Genomic DNA, 16,840 nt, shown 5'->3' with positions numbered 1-16,840 from the left:
TACACTAGTGGGAAGGCTCCAGGGGAGTTTTGTATGAAAAGTGGACTCTCTAGGATCTAGCAGAGTAGTTAGGACTCATCGTGGCCATTTGCTGATTTTGGCAAAGGGTGCTTTTGAAAACTAAGTATCACACACATCCTTACACTAAGGGTTTATGCGGTAGGGGAAGTGGACAGTGAGAGTGAAAGCTTCCCTGAACGTGCCCCACAACCAGGACAGTTCTCCTTCCAGGGGTCAGTTCTATTTCTTCTTTCCCTCCGTGCATGTGTGCTCAGCTGTTCTGTCATATCTGACTCCTTGTATTGCCATGGCCAGTCATTTTTATTTCTCCTTTCCTTTCATTTAAGGACCCTTTCCTCCTTTGATGTTTTCTTCCTTCTGGCTTTTAGGTGCCTAGTTCATTCACCTGTTCAGTTCAGTTCAGTTCAGTTCAGTCCCTCAGTCGTGTCCAATTCTTTGCGACCCCATGAATCATAGCACATCAGGCCTCCCTGTCTATCACCAACTCCCGGAGTTTACTCAAACCCAAATCCATCGAGTCAGTGATGCCATCCAGCCATCTCATCCTCTGTCGTCCCCTTCTCCTCCTGACCCCAGTCCCTCCCAGCATCAGGGTCTTTTCAGATGAGTCAGCTCTTCGCATGAGGTGGCCAAAGTATTGGAGTTTCAGCTTCAGCATCAGTCCTTCCGATGAACACCCAGGACTGATCTCCTTTAGGATGGACTGGTTGGATCTCCTTGCAGTCCAAGGGACTCTCAAGAGTCTTCTCCAACCACAGTTCAAAAGCATCCATTTTTCGGCGCTCAGCTTTCTTCACAGTCCAACTCTCACATCCATACATGACCACTGGAAAAACCATGGCCTTGACTAGATGGACCTTTGTTGGCAAAGTAATGTCTCTGCTTTTTAATATGCTATCTAGGTTGGTCATAACTTTCCTTCCAAGGAATAAGCGTCTTTTAATTTCATGGCTGCAGTCACCATCTGCAGTGATTTTGGAGCCCCCCAAAATGAAGTCTGACACTGTTTCCACTGTCTTCCCATCTATTTCCCATGAAGTGATGGGACCAGATGCCATGATGTTAGTTTTCTGAATGTTGAGCTTTAAGCCAACTTTTTCCACTCTCCTCTTTCACTTTCATAAAGAGGCTCTTTAGTTCTTCACTTTCTGCCATAAGGGTGGTGTCATCTGCATATCTGAGGTTATTGATATTTCTCTCAGCAATCTTGATTCCAGCTTGTGCTTCTTCCAGCCCAGCATTTCTCATGATGTACTCTGCATATAAGTTAAATAAGCAGGGTGACAATATACAGCCTTAACATACTCCTTTTCCTATTTGGAACCAGTCTGTTGTTCCATGTCCAGTTCTAACTGTTGCTTCCTGACCTGCATACAGGTTTCTCAAGAGGCAGGTCAGGTGGTCTGGTATTCCAATCTCTTTCAGAATTTTCCACAGTTTATTGTGATCCACACAGTTGAAGGCTTTGGCATAGTCAATAAAGCAGAAATAGATGTTTTTCTGGAACTCTCTTGCTTTTTCGATGATCCAGCGGATGTTGGCGATTTGATCTCTGGGTCCTCTGCCTTTTCTACACTTGATCTTAGCCAAAAGGCCAAGAAGCGATAGCCTCTGCCTTTTCTAAAACCAGCTTGAATATCTGGAAGTTCACGGTTCACATATTGGTGAAGCCTGGCTTAGAGAATTTTGAGCATTACTTTACTAGCGTGTGAGATGAGTGCAATTGTGCGGTAGTTTGAGCATTCTTTGGGATTGCCTTTCTTTAGGATTGGAACAAAAATTGACATTTTCCAGTCCTGTGGCCACTGCTGAGTTTTCCAAATTTGCTGGCATATTGAGTGCAGCACTTTCACAGCGTCATCTTTCAGGATTTGAAATAGCTCAACTGGAATTCCATCACCTCCACTAGCTTTGCTTGTAGTGATGCTTTCTATGGCCCCCTTAACTTCACACTCCAGGATGTCTGGCTCTAGGTGAGTGATCACACCATTGTGATTATCTGGGTTGTGAAGATCTTTTTTGTACAGTTCTGTGTATTCTTGCCACCTTTTCTTAATATTTTCTGCTTCTGTTAGGTCCATACCATTTCTGTCCTTTATTGAACCCATTTTTGCATGAAATGTTCCCTTGGTATCTCTAATTTTCTTGAAGAGATCTCTAGTCTTTCCCATTCTGTTGTTTTCCTCTATTTATTTGCATTGATTGCTGAGGAAGGCTTTCTTATCTCTCCTTGTTATTCTTTGTAACTCTGCATTCAAATGGGAATATCTTTCCTTTTCTCCTTTGCTTTTCACTTCTCTTCTTTTCTCAGCTGTTTGTAAGGCCTCCTCAGACAACCATTTTGCCTTTTTGCATTTCTTTTCCATGGGGATGGTCTTGATCCCTGTCTCGTGTACAATGTCACGAACCTCCGTCCATAGTTCATCAGGCACTCTAACAGGTGTAGTCCCTTAAATCTATTTCTTACTTCCACTGTATAGTCATAAGGGATTTGATTTAGGCGATACCTGAATGGTATAGTGGGCGGTGGTCAGGGGCGGCGGCTGAGAGGAGCAACCCAACCTCCAAGGAGCTGCAGCTGCGAGGGCACAGGAGGGCCGAGAGGGGCTACTCCACGTTCAAGGTCAGGGGGGCGGCCCTGAGGAGATACCTCTCGTCCAAGGTAAGGAGCAGCGGCTGCGCTTTGCTGGAGCAGCCGTAAAGAGATACCCCACGTCCAAGGTAAGAGAAATCCAAGTAAGACAGTTGGTATCGTGAGAGGGCATCAGAGGGCAGACACACTAAAACCATAATCACAGAAAACTAGCCAATCTGATCACAGGACCACAGTAGTGTCTAACTCAATGAAACTAAGCCATGCCGTGTGGGGCCACCCAAGACGAACGGGTCATGGTAGAGAGGTCTGACAGAATGTGGTCCAACTGGAGAAGGGAATGGCAAACCACTTCAGTATTCTTGCCTTGAGAATCCCATGAACAGTATGAAAAGGCAAAATGATAGGATACTGAAAGAGGAACTCCCCAGGTCGGTATGTGCCCAATATACTACTGGAGATCAGTGGAGAAATAACTCCAGAGAGAATGAAGGGATGGGGCCAAAGCAAAAAGAACACCCAGTTGTGGATGTGACTGGTGATATAAGCCAGGTCTGATGCTGTAAAGAGCAATATTGCATAGGAACCTGGAATGTTAGGTCCATGAATCAAGGCAAATTGGAAGTGGTCAAACAGGAGATGGCAAGAGTGAATGTTGACATTCTAGGAATCAGCAAACTAAAATGGACTGGAATGGGTGAATTTAACTCAGATGACCATTATATCTATTAATGTGGGCAAGAATCCCTTAGAAAAAATGGAGTAGCCATCATGGTCAACAAAAGAGTCCAAAATGCAGTACTTGGATGCAATCTCAAAAACGACAGAATGATCTCTGTTTGTTTCCAAGGCAAACCATTCAATATTTTGGTAATCCAAGCCTATGCCCCAACCAGTAATGCTGAAGAAGCTGAACTTGAATGGTTCTATGAAGACCTACAAGACCTTTTAGAACTAACACCCAAAAAAGATGTCCTTTTCATTATAGGGGACTGGAATGCAAAAGTAGGAAGTCAAGAAACACCTGGAGTAACAGGCAAATTTGGCCTTGGAGTACAGACTGAAGCAGGGCAAAGGCTAATAGAGTTTTGCCAAGAGAACGCACTGGTCATAGCAAACACCCTCTTCCAACAACACAAGAGAAGACTCTACACATGGACATCACCTGATGGTCAACACCAAAATCAGATTGATTGTCTTCTTTGCAGCCAAAGATGGAGATGCTCTATACAGTCAGCAAAAAACAAGACCGGGAGCTGACTATGGCTCAGATCATGAACTCCTTATTGCAAAATTCACACTTAAATTGAAGAAAGTAGGGAAAACCACTAGACCATTCAGGTATTCACCTGTTACCCCCAGTTAAAACCAGTTTCTAACATAAGGCAAAGCTGCTTCACACCTCTGCTAGTAGGGTTTTGTGCATGAGAGAAGGAGAAATTTGGGAGGCATCATGCCTTCCTGCAATCATCCTCGAGCCTTCATCTTTGGCCATGACCTAGGACTGTCAACTGATAGAGACGATAAATAGACTGTCACTTGTTTACACAAGAGAATGCTCTACAGCCATGAAAATGAGTCGTCAGCATCTATTTGCATCCATATGGATAACCCTCCAAAAGGATACAGAGTCACAGAGTCAGTTATGGAGGAATGCATGTGGTATGATTACATGTGTGTAAGTTACTAAACAGGCAAAAATAAGCTGCATATACACACAAACCGCACATAAATTAATTACATACAAATTGCCTATACATGTATACATATAGATTCATGAGGCCAGTCTAAAAATAAATATAATGGAGTGTGGTTAATAAAAAATTTAAGGCAGCAGTTCCCTTCAAGTGTTGGGAAGGTGGGCAGTGGGTACACATGGATTTGTTTTCTTATTTCCACTATTATTTAGAATATTTGTGCACATCATATATAGTTCTTTGTAGCATGAAATGTTTCACGTATTTTAAAGTTTTTCCCAAGTGAAATGGATCTGGATTAGTGGCCCTCATTCACCATCTTCCTTGGGAAGTGGAGGGAGGGACTTGGGGAAGAACAGCCGCCAATAGAAATTAAGTAGAAGGGCTGCCTGGGTGGCTCAGTGGTAAAGAAGCTGCCTGCCCATGCAGGAGACATGGGTTCGATCCCTGGTTGGGGAGGATCCCATGTGCCTCGGAGTAGCTAAGCCCACGCGTTACAACTACTGAGCCTGTGCTCTAGAGCCCGGGAACCACAACTACTGAACCTACGTGCCCTAAGAGCCCGTAAGCCGCAACAAGAGAAGCCACTGCAGTGAGAAACCCGTGCACCACAACTAGAGAGGAGTCCCTGCTCTCCATGACTATAGAAAAGCCTGCACAGCTATGAAGACTCAGCACAGCCAAAAAAACAAATTAAAAAAAAAAAGACTTAAAAAAAATGAAACACAGTGGGTTATAGACCGCCTTCCACCACAGCTTCTAATCTAAAGTGAACGTGCAAAGGACAGTGGGTGCATTGGCACCTCTGCTGAGTTACTCCTGGATGGCCAGCCTCTGTCCTGGGGGCAGGACTCCCCGACCAGGAGCCCGGGGCTGTGTCCATCTCAGGCAGTCTTTCCCCTCACAGCCTGGACGTGTGCGAGCCACGGCGGGCACAGTGAAGTTGCTTATTTTAATGACTAAAAAAGCCTGGGGCACACACGAGGCTGGCTCAGCCAGGCCCTGCCCAGGACACCCATCCCTCCTGGCCCTATAGCTGGGTGGACGGGACGCAGCCATGCCGTTGGGGAGCACCTGCTCTCGTGGAGCTCTGTCCAGTCTTCCCTCCATCAGGCCCCACATGTTGGGATTTCCTCATCAAGTGTGCTGCCAGTACCAAGAGGGACATGGTCCTTTACTTTAAACTGACTCACTTTCAGGGTGGTGGAGGATGACCAATTGGATGAAGGTGGTCAAAAAGTACAAACTTCCAGTTGTAAATAAGTACTAGGGATGTAATGTGGTATAGTTGTTCAGTAGTGTCTGACTCTCTGCGACCCCATGGACTGCTGTCTGCCAGGCTCCTCTACCCATGAGATACTCCAGGCAAGAACACTGGAGTGGGTTGTCAGTTCCTTCTCCAGGGGATCTTCCTGACCTAGAGATTGAACCCTCGTCTCCTGCATTGGTAGGCGTTCTTTACCACTGAACCACCAGATAATATACAAGATGATAAATATAATTAACACTGCTCTACATTATCTATGCAAGTTTTTAAGGGCATAAATCCCAAGAATTCTCATCACAAGGAAAAAATATTTTTTTCAATTTCTTTAATGTTGTATCTATAAGGGATGATGGATATTCTGCTGTGACCATCATTTCATGATGTACGTAAGTCAAATCATTATGTTGTATGCCTTAAACTTATTTGGTGCTGTACGTCAACTATATCTCAGTAAAACTGGAAGAATATAAAAACAAAAAAAGGAAAAGAAATAAAAAGATGCCTTCTTTTAAACTTAAAGATGTGTAAATTAAAAAAAATAAAAACCTTTCATGCCACTTCTGCAAATAAAAAGCCAGTCCCACTGTGGTTACTAGAAGACTAAATTGTGCTATTAAATTTTAGCTAGCTACCACTGTCTGCTGATGGCTCGTAGCCTGAGGTCTACTTTCTCTTTGTGGAAAAGGTAAATGGCCACAGTTAGATGGGTCGTCAGATCAGGCCTACATCAAAGGATGAAAAGAGTGAAATGGAAAAGATCTTTCTCCATGACACAGTGACGAAGTTGAGTGACTCAGTGTGATTAAATGCCACATTTGGGTGTTGGCTGCCATACCCACTTATTGTGTCCCACACTTTGGAAATTTTGATCAAATGAGTTATAGGGAGGCCAGAAGGTAGAGGGGGAGTAGAGGCGATTCGATGTGGAAGGTATCTTCACGTGGTGCAGTTTTGTACAGGACGTGCTGGGTTTAAAGGACCCTCCCTGGTTCTGGGGCCTGGGTCCTTTCTCCAAGTGGAATCTCACAAGGGGATGAGAAGGGCCCTCCCCTCCAGGGCCCTTGAATGGGTAGGAAGAATGCTGGGGGGAGGGAAGAGTGAAAAGAGAAGAGAAGAAAATGAGAAAGGGCACAAGACCAAGTCAGCTACCACTATGGGAATGGGGGCATAAGTCTAGGAGGAAAATTTGAGAAAAGGTAAGATGGTCTTCCTCAGTGATCAATGCAAAGAAATACAGGAAAACAATGGAATGGGAAAGATAGGGATCTCTTCAAGAAAATTAGAGATACCAAGGGAACCAAAGAGCCTCTTGATGAGAATGAAAAAGTTGGCTTAAAGCTCAACATTCAGAAAACTAAGATCATGGCATCCAGTCCCATCACTTCATGGCAAATAGATGGGGAAACAACAGAAACAGTAGCAGACTTTATTTTTTCAGGCTCCAAAAATCACTGCAGATAGTGACTGTACCCATGAAATTAAAAGACGATTACCCCTTGGAAGGAAAGTTCCGACCAACTTAGGCAGCACATTAAAAAGCAGAGACATTACTTTGCCAACAAAGGTCCATCTAGTCAAGGCAATGGTTTTTCCAGTAGTCATGTATGGATGTGAGAGTTGGACTATAAAGAAAGCTGAGTGCCGAAGAGTTGATGCTTTTTAACTGTGGTGTTGGAGAAGACTCTTGAGAGTCCCTTTAACTACAAGGAGATCCAACCAGTCCATCCTAGAGGCAATTAGTCCTGAATATTCATTGGAAGGACTGATGCTGAAGCTGACACTCCAATACTTTGGCCACCTGATGTGAAGAGCTGACTCATCCGAAAAGACCCTGACGCTGGGAAAGATTGAAGGTGGGAGGAGAAGGGGAAAACAGAGGATGAGACGGTTGGATGGCATCACCAACTCAATGGACATGAGTTTGAGTAAGCTCCAGGAGTTGGTGATGGACAGGGAAGCCTAGTGTGCTACAGTCCATGGGGTCGCAAAGAATCGGACACAACTGAGTGACTGAACTAAAGATGGTCTTAAGAGTATTCCACTGTAATGGAGCTGGGATATCTATAGTCTATGAGAGAGTTAATTCTTGGGGCTTTTCATTTGCCTTTGGGCAATGGAAGTGGCTCTACTTGGCCTGGAGGGAGCCCTTAGGTCATGAGATAAAGATTCAGGCTGTTAGAAGTCAGCTCAGCTGTGCTGAGGCCTAAAGAATGTAGGCAGAACCCTGACTGCTTCTGCTATACCCTTTCTCTGCTAGATAGTTAAAAAAAAAAAAAAATCACGTTTAATCCTTACCACAGCCCTTCACGATAGTGACTGATTTCCCCTTATTTACATATAGAGGAAGAGGCACCAGAAGTTACATAACTTGACCAAAGTCAAACAGTCTGTCCTCCTGCAACTATGCTTACACTTTTCTAGTCTTTTTCCTCCCCCCGCCACATTTTAAAAATATTGAACTAAAACTCACACAACATAAATTAGCCAGTTTAAAGAGAACAAGTCAGTGACATTCAATACATCCACAATGTGGGGCAACCACCACCTCTATCTAGTTGCAAATCAACTGGATTACCCCGAAAGGAGACCCTGTACCAATGAAGCAGTGGTTCCCCATCCTCCCCTGCTCCCAGCCCCCAATCTCCATTCTGTTTCTAGTGATGTCCTCATTCTCGGGATTTCATTTAAACGGAATCATGCATTTTGGGACCTAGCTTTCTCTTACTTCAGTTCAGTTGCTCGGTCCTGTCTGACTCTTTGCGACCCCATGGATTGTAGCATGCCATGCTTCCCTGTCCATCACCAACTCCTGGAGCTTGCTCAAACTCGTGTCCAGCGACTTGGTGATGCCATCCAACCATCTCATCCTCTGTCTTCCCCTTCTCCTCCAGCCTTCATTCTTTCCCAGCATTAGGTTCTGTTCCAATGAGTCTGTTCTTCACATCAGGTGGCCCAAGTACTGGAGTTTGAGTTTCAGCTTCAGCATCAGTCTTTCCAATGAATATTCAGGACTGATTTCCTTTAGGTTTGATCTCCTTGCTGTGTTCTTCTACTTAGAACAATGTTTTTGAGGTTCACATATGTTGTAGCATGTATCAGACCTTCATTCCTTTTTGTGGCTGAATAATATTCTATCAAGACTTCCCCGATGGCTCAGCAGTAAATAAACCGCGTGCAATGCAGGAGACACAGGAGTCACAGGTTGGATCCCTGGGTCAGGAAGATCCCCTGGGGAAGGAGATGGCAACCCACTCCAGTATTCCTGCCTGAAAAATCCTATGGACAGAGGAGCCTGGTGGGCTCTAGTCCATAGGGTTACAAAGAGTTGGACATGACTGAGCACGCAGGCCCACACAATATTCTGTCACGTGACTGAATAATATTCCATCTTATGGTTACAGAAGAATTTATTTATCCATTCATCTGTTGATGGACTTCTAAGCTATTTCTACCTTTTGGCAATTGTGAATATTGCTGTTATGAACACATGTGCATGTACTGATTTGAGCCCCTGTTTTTAGTTCTTTGGAGTGGAATGTAGGTAGGTGTGGAATTGCTAGGATATGTGGTCATTCTGTGTCTAACTTTTCAAGAAAGTACCTAGTCTTCTTAGAGAGCTCACGCTCCTCTCGCTGTTTAAATGTTAGGATTTCTTGAGGTTCCATCCTAAGCCACCCCCTCTTTTCTCATTTGATGTTCTCTCTCAAAAATATTTCATTCAAACCCACGGCACCAATTAGCATGTATATACTAAGGATCCCCAGACCTTTGCTCTGGGCTCTAGGCCAGCATGTCGACGGCCTGGCTGACATCTGCCCCTGGATGTGTTCAAAGCCCTCCAAAATCCAAGAGAACTCATCCCAGGCCTGGATGCTCATTAACGCTTCTAGAATCAGTGAGCAGCATCAACATCCATTCGGAAGCCCCAACCAGGACACTGGGGATCACCTTCAACCCTGCCCCCGGGATCTCCTTTCCTGTCTGCCCCCAAGTCCCTCTGATTGTCCCTTCTCAATGCCTCTCTATCTGTCTATTTTGTCTATCATCTCTCTGTTTTGTCTCCACCGTGAATACTCACTAGATGCCCTCGTCTTGTCTGATTCCCACTGATGTCCTTGCTTGGCTGACTTCATCAGCCTTCTAACCGGTCTCCCTGTCTGTGGGTGTGACCCCTCCCATCCATTCTCCACACAGCAGCAAAAGGGATTCCTTAAAAACGCACATCAGACGACAACGCTCCAAGTGTCTCCACCAATTTTAGAAGGACCAGCATCACCAGCGCTGTCTCTTTGTCCGGACTCCTGTTGAGCCACTCTACTCTTTCCTCTGGCCACACCTTAATCTAGCCAGACAATTCGGGTCTCCCGCCTGGCACCAGCCAACACTTTGCCTCGTGCGTGTGTTTTCCAGTTCTCCTGGTCCCGGTGTATGGAAACCTCGCTGACTCCCAGACAGATCAGGCTCCCCTATGTGCTCTGGTCCTTATCACATTTGTGTAATGAGTAGTCAACGTCTGCCTCTCCCCTGGATGGCAAGCTTTTGGCGGGGGGCGGGGGGGGGGGGGGCGGAGGGAAGGGCAATGTCAGTTTTGTTCCGTCTTACTGACTTAAATGTGGCTTCCACACGGTGAATACTCACTAGACACTTGTTCAATAATTTAGTGAACTAGTTCACGAGAAACAGTGGAGCTCTCACATGAAAGGGTTCTCACCCTGCCCTGTCCATTGCTCCCCTCTGCCCCATTCTTAGAACAGGGATATCAAAAAAATAAGCAAGCCTGGGAGCAAATAGAAACTAGGAGGAAGACCACTTGGCTGGTTCCCAGGGCTCTGCTGTGGATGGTCCTACCTCACACTCACTTCTGGAGGAGAAACCAGCTTCTGGGGGGAAGGGAGGGGCTCTCCAAGCAGGAGCTGAAAGGACCAGAGCGCCCCCACCCTCACTTCTGGTCACTAGCAGGGGGACCAGCCTGCTCACCAACCTCCTGGCAGCTTTAGACAACGCCTGACTCCTTTAGAAGGGCTTTTCCCCTTTTCAAGTTGTGTGTGTTCTCATTTTGAAGTATTAATAAAGTCAGCAAGATAAAAAGGTGGCCTCCAGCTCTTTGAGGAAGAAAGGCAATTGAAGGAACGAACACGTTCAAAGAATTGATGTAAACAGAGAAAAGCAAGGATGTGGACCCGAAGAACAGTGTCCTTTGTCTCCAAACCCCGTAGAGGGGATGCTAACGGCCGGTCCGCGGCAGAGTCTAGACACTCACTGAGTGGTTCTCAGTCACCACTTCCTGTCCCTCAGTCATTCCCACAGAGGCTGAACACCAGGTTATAAGTGACTCAGACCCACCATTAGCTGTAAGTGACAGCCCACGCTTAGAGGGCCTGAAATAATTTAGGAAAAGTAAAAGCTCATGGTCAGCGCAGGGGAAGCTCTCTGACAGCAGGAAGCGGGAGGAGCCACGTCCCTCACACCCAGGAAGCACCCACCCAGGAAGACCCGAAATGCAGAACCGCATCGATCGGAAGCTGCCCGTAAGCCAGCGTCTCCGGAGGGGTCAGCCTGCAGCAGACCCGGAGCCACGCACTGCCCCTCGGCGGCATGTGGCGGGCCTCCCAGCAGCTGCAGACGAGGGTGCCCACGGCGGGGAGCGGCACAGCTGTCCGACACCCGCTCAGGAAGTCAGAGTCTGAGCGAGCCTGCCGCGCGCCCCACCCCTCAGGCCACAGCAAGGGCCGGGGACTCACCCGGGGCGGAACCGCGCTGGGGGGCCCTCGGGGCGCCCTGGCGTCCTCGCCCTCCCTCCGGGCGGGCGGGCGGGCTGGAGGTGGCGGCTCAGTCCCGCCTCATGGCTGTGCTTCTTTCTAGCTGCGGCCACCAGACCCGCTTCTGAAGGCCGCCGTGAGCGCGGCCCCACCGAGCGACCCCACGGGTAGACAGCCAGTGGCGAGCCTCTGTGTCTTTTTCCTTCCGGTTGCTGAGAAGTGATGTTGTCTCAGTTCATTTCCTTTCTCGGCGCCTTTTTTTTTTTTTTTTCTCTCTCTCCTCTGGCAGACCTCCTGATACACTGAGTTGGTTGTATAGTGACAGGTGAGCCATCTAGTCCTGATCTACACTGTTGGCTGTTTTGAGAAAGAGAGGTGATCTTTAGGTTATTGGTGCCATGAAATTCTGTGGAATATCCTTTCTATGTGGCACAAGCACCTTCTTAGGCTGCACTGAGGCAAAAATTAGGCTATTTGAGACCTGTTAATTTAGGATTTTGCAGTTTTATCAGCTCAGTATGTTCTGTTGTTCAGTTGCTAAGTCATGTCCAGCTATTTGTGACCCCGTGGACTGCAGCACACCAGGCTTCCCTGTCCTTCACTGTCTTCTGGAGTTTGCTCAAACTCATGTCCATCGAGTCGGTGATGCTATCCAACCATTTCATCCTCGGTCGCCCCCTTCTCCTCCTGCCTTCAGTCTTTCCCAACATCTGGGTCTTTTCCAATGGGTTGACTCTCTGCATCAGGTGGCCAAAGTGTTGGAGCTTTGCTTCAGCATCAGTCCTTCCAATAACTATTCAGGGTTGATTACCTCTAGGATTGACTGGTTTAATTTCCTTGCTGTCCAAGAGACTCTCAAGAGTCTTCTCCAGCATCACAGTTTGAAAGCATCAATTCATCAATATGTTCTAAAGAGTTCTATTATAAATTGACCTGAAACATCCTTTCACTGGACAAGTATTTTACTGAACCTGTACTCTGTGCTGGGGTCTAGGTACCAAACAGACCATTCCTATTTAACCATGTGATACACCCCAGATGGCTTGACAGTAAAGAATCTGCCTGTCAATGCAGGAGATGCAGGTTTAATCCCTGGGTTGGAAAGATTCCCCTGGAGAAGGAAATGGCAACCCACTCCAGTATTCTTGCCTGGAAAATCCCATGAACAGAGGAGCCTTTCGGGCTACAGTTCATGGAGTGGCAAGAGTCTGACACAACGAAGTGACTGAACACACAGAAAGCTAGATCTGATCATGTGAAAGGGAATTTGAAAGTATTCCATCCCCAGTCTGGGTCTTTTCCCAGCTGGGCATCAGAGCAATAGACAAGGGGACATGCTCTGAGACTGACCACCTGGATTTGAATCTTGACTTTACTCTTCAAACACTTTTGATCTTTCTGTGCCTTGACTCCCTCATCTGTAAAATGGAAATAACCAAAGGACTGCTGTGAGAATTGAAGGAGTTAGTATATGCAGAGTATTCAAGGGGCACCTGGCATAATAAATAACTAAGCAGCGTTCTGTGTGCTTACCATTATTAATTAGTGGCAAATTATATGTAAGTGCCGTCCTTTACTTTTCTCCTTTTTTTCCCCACTTCCCACCCCTTGCTGGTGCCTAGCAGATGACTTGGTGGCATAGAGGATTGAAAGAGGAGAGGGAAATGGTTTGAATAGTCGAAACTCTGAAATGATCATGGTGTCTGTTGTTTCTGCTCCTGCCTGCTCCATCTCCCAGGCAAGGACAGGGCTGTCCTTGACCTTCCCCTCATCTTCACACTCTGCTCATGGCTCCTATTGTCTAGTGTACTCTTGTGACTTCTGTTTTGTTCTTGTTTTGTTTCAATTTCTTGTACTACTTCTCTGAAACTCAGATCCATGTCATTTATTTGTAAACGTTGAGCTGGCCTGAATCAGGATAAGGAATCCCCTGCTCATAAGCGGATGCTACGGTTAAACAGAGAAATACTCAGCTCAATGCCGTATCCAACTGGGACTTAGAAATACAGCACCAACAAGAAGGTCTCTATTAATCTTTATAAGTGTACATATCAGCATTAATTTTTATATATTTTAGCGGTCTTCATGGTACAAATATCATTAAGTTACTCCATTTTTTTTCCCCCTCTCTCTTTCCTTAAAAAAAAATATTCTGGAGTATGTGCTATATATCGGGACCTGCTCCAGATCTGAGGTAGAATTATTCTACACTTATTATTGTAAGTGGAGAGTTTTCATAACAAATTAATAGAGGAAGAGGAGAAGCAGAGACAGCAAATAATTTTTTCCAAATGCTTCTCCATGCATTTCCCATATCATTAAAGTATGTTATCAATGAATAGTATTTTCTGTAGTAGATGTCCATGCCATGTAAATTCAAATGCTAAATCTTAGGAAAATGCTTTCCAGTTATAAAATATATAACCCAAAGATTAATGCCATTGAGTTGTTTCTGTAAGTCAGTGACACCTTAGATATACTAAGACAAAACTAAGCTTCGGCTTCTTTTAAATAAAGTCCTTGAGTTTGGCGACTTGACTATCCTTAAGTCTGTTATTTCATCTGCATCCGCAGGGTTTCTTTTCCCACTCTGAGCTGCCTGACCCCCCCACTGCTGAGCTCCGCAGGACACAGAGAAGTCACATCTGTCAAGGCAAACCAAGGAGCTCCAACTTTGTCCAAAGACAGATCAGCTTGGTTTTAGAAAAACATGCTAAATGCTTTTCCTACTTGAAAAGATAGAAGTTTTCTATGTCTGTTTTCCTACTTACAGTCTTAGACTGTCTTCTTTTTTTCATTTGTTTTCCTCTGTTTTGATTAGTGGCAGGTTATGCCACATGTCAAAATTTTGACAAACCACAGATGGCTGTGAAAAAAAACAAACAAGTGTTATTTCTAATCACTGTATCCAGTGAAGACTGTGTTTACATTTTCCTGTTAATGTAAACAGTCTTCTTGGCTGCTTTAATTAGCTTCTTCGTGCCATCTCGGCTGGAATCTCAGCGCCATAGAATGGTTTATAACTACCTGTTAGGCAGTAGCCAACCTCCTGGCAACTGTTTTGAATCTGTCATGGATGTCTGGTCCAAGGAGGATGAAAAGTTTAAAAAAATCTATGGTCAAGATGTGCCTCAGTGTGTGTGCGTGTCTGTCTGTGTGTGTATTTATGATTCCATTGGCTTGACTCATTTCCCTCCTTGAAATAACACAGTATTAGCCATGGGGAGTCAGCTGCCCACTGAGGAATTTAAATGAATATGCTCAGGAGTTGGTTTGGCAGGTTTTATGAGCAGAGTTGTCTAGTATTAGAATGTATGCCTCCTCCCTTCTTGGGACTGGGGGTTGGTCTTGTGGTTTTCATTTTCAGATGAAGAAATCAGACCTCAGAAGGATTCAGCTCATTTGTCCATTCAGTAACTATGGTGGACCTGCAAGCTCCCCCGAGTGCCCCTGCACCTGACTGATGCGTCGGTTCCCAAGACATAGGGCCTGTCCTCAGAAAACTCGTAGCAGAGTGGGGCTATTAGTGAGATCACTATTCCCATTAATTGGTTCACTCACAATATTAAAAGCATTTATGGAACGAGTGCTATGATAAATAAAAAATGAATGAAAATCCACTCCTTCCCGAAGAGAAATTTCAGTTTAGTAGGTACGATGTACTCAGTCCAGTATTCTTGCTTGGAGGATTCCATGGACAGAGGAGCCTGGTGGGCTACAGTCTACACAGTCACAAAGAGTCAGACACCTTCCTTCACTTTTAGGTATGACAAAATGAACCTTATTCACCTTCCTCTTTTGTTCTCTTGGTGCTTACAACTCTCTTTTTCTCTCTCCTGTAACAGGACATTTTTGTCTTCCATGTCTTCTACTCTGCCGGTCCATCAGCCAAGCCCTGGCGTGTGGCACTCTTATGCGACCAGAACCCCACAGAAAGCTATTTCAGCAATCCGTTAGTGTTGATTTCCTTGTTTTTGTTCTTCTGGGTGTTCACCCACTTCCAGCCCCAGGTGGAAGTTCAATCTCCTTAATTTCTCTCATACTTCAGAGCTACCCAGACTCGCTGGGGCAGGTTAACAAAGACCACATTGTTTCTGGCAAATCCTCTCCTAATAACCTCAATCGAGGCCCTTCTACAGCTCATGAACCTTCCTACCCATCTCCTCCTATCCGTCATGTCTTCTTCCCAAGCTTTCCTCACTCTCCAGAGCTCTGAGCCCCACCCTTAGCTCATGCCTTGCGCGGGTGAGATGCCGCTGCGAGCTCTCTCATTATCCCTCATGATCTCTGCAGAACCTCACTCCTTCACCCATCCAGCTTCTCATCCTCAGCTCATCCTTCCATCCTTTGAATTCTGCTTTCAAGCATTCCCACTGGATTAATAAAAATGTTTATCATTAGGATAGAAAATGACATTTTCAGAGACGAAACCATTGTTTTGGCTCACAGAACAGTTGTTTGAAGAAACATAGATCCCACGAAGAGCAAAAGGAAGGAAGGCTGAATTCTTTTTAAGAGAGAACTGATGACAAACACAAAAGATTCTGATTTGTTGGAGGCATTCGTTGTGTTTAAGCACCTGGCAAACACCAACCTTTCTCCAAGACTGACAACTTAGTCCCCTACTCCTCTACTGGATGATAACCACCTAGGACTTTCCAAAAAATAATGAGGAAAGTCGTGTTAGTGCTGATTTTGCCATAATTTTTAAATTAATTTTAAAAACATACAATTAGGACTTCCCTGGTGGCTCAGATGGTAGGGAATCTACCTGCAGTGCAGGAGACCTGGGTTCTATACCTGGGTTGGGAAGATCCCCTGGAGGAGGGCATGGCAACCCACTCCAGGATTCTTGCCTGGAGAATCCCATGGACAGAGGAGCCTGGCGGAGGAGCCAATGCAGGGCTTAGTTGCTGGTCTGGGAGGATTCTGCATGCCGAGGAGCAACTAAGCCCAATGCATCACAACTACTGAGCCCGCGTGCTGCAACTACTGAAGCCCACGTGCTTAGAGCCTGTGCTCCGCAACAAGAGAAGCCATCGCAGAGGAGGCAACACACCGCAAAGAGAAGCAAGCCCATGACCGCAGCAAAGAGCAGCCCCTGTTCTCTGCAACTGGAGAAAGCCCACACAGCCAAGAAAACACCGTGCCGCTAAAAATTAAAAAAAAAAAAAAAAAACCAACAAAAATAAAAAATAACTGAAATTAGGGCTGATGGTTGGAAAGCATTTTAATTTTACCTGCAATGTTAGGGTATTTTCTTTTTTTTTTTACAAATCAATGTAAAATATGCAACTAATACATTGAAATTGTAAAAAACTAACCTTGCAGGTAAAACGAAAATGCTTTCTGACCATCAGCCCTCATTTCAGTTCCCTCTTCGGCTTTGCCCACAGGGAACCCTTGCTATCTGTTCAGTGTGTTTTCTTCCAAGACATTTGTGTGCCAGGCGTTTGTGTGAATATACGTAACCACTCTCAGATTGCAATGTGCATGTGTGCAA

The 16,840-nt window shown here is 45.5% G+C and overlaps 1 protein-coding gene across 1 annotated transcript in view; it reads right to left on the bottom strand.

Annotated features, from left to right (window-relative positions):
• The window catches only part of NEDD9 (neural precursor cell expressed, developmentally down-regulated 9), a 187,641-nt gene extending 176,244 nt beyond the window's left edge, over positions 1-11,397 (bottom strand). Inside the window, exon 1 of the mRNA XM_061147635.1 lies at positions 11,320-11,397. The gene's annotated coding sequence lies outside the window, so the exon portion shown is untranslated. The remainder of the gene's footprint in view (positions 1-11,319) is intronic.
• Positions 11,398-16,840: the final 5,443 nt, after the last annotated feature.

This window comes from Dama dama, chromosome 7, assembly GCF_033118175.1.
Source record: "Dama dama isolate Ldn47 chromosome 7, ASM3311817v1, whole genome shotgun sequence".
NCBI lineage: Eukaryota > Metazoa > Chordata > Mammalia > Artiodactyla > Cervidae > Dama > Dama dama.
This window is presented reverse-complemented; position numbering and strand designations above follow the sequence as displayed.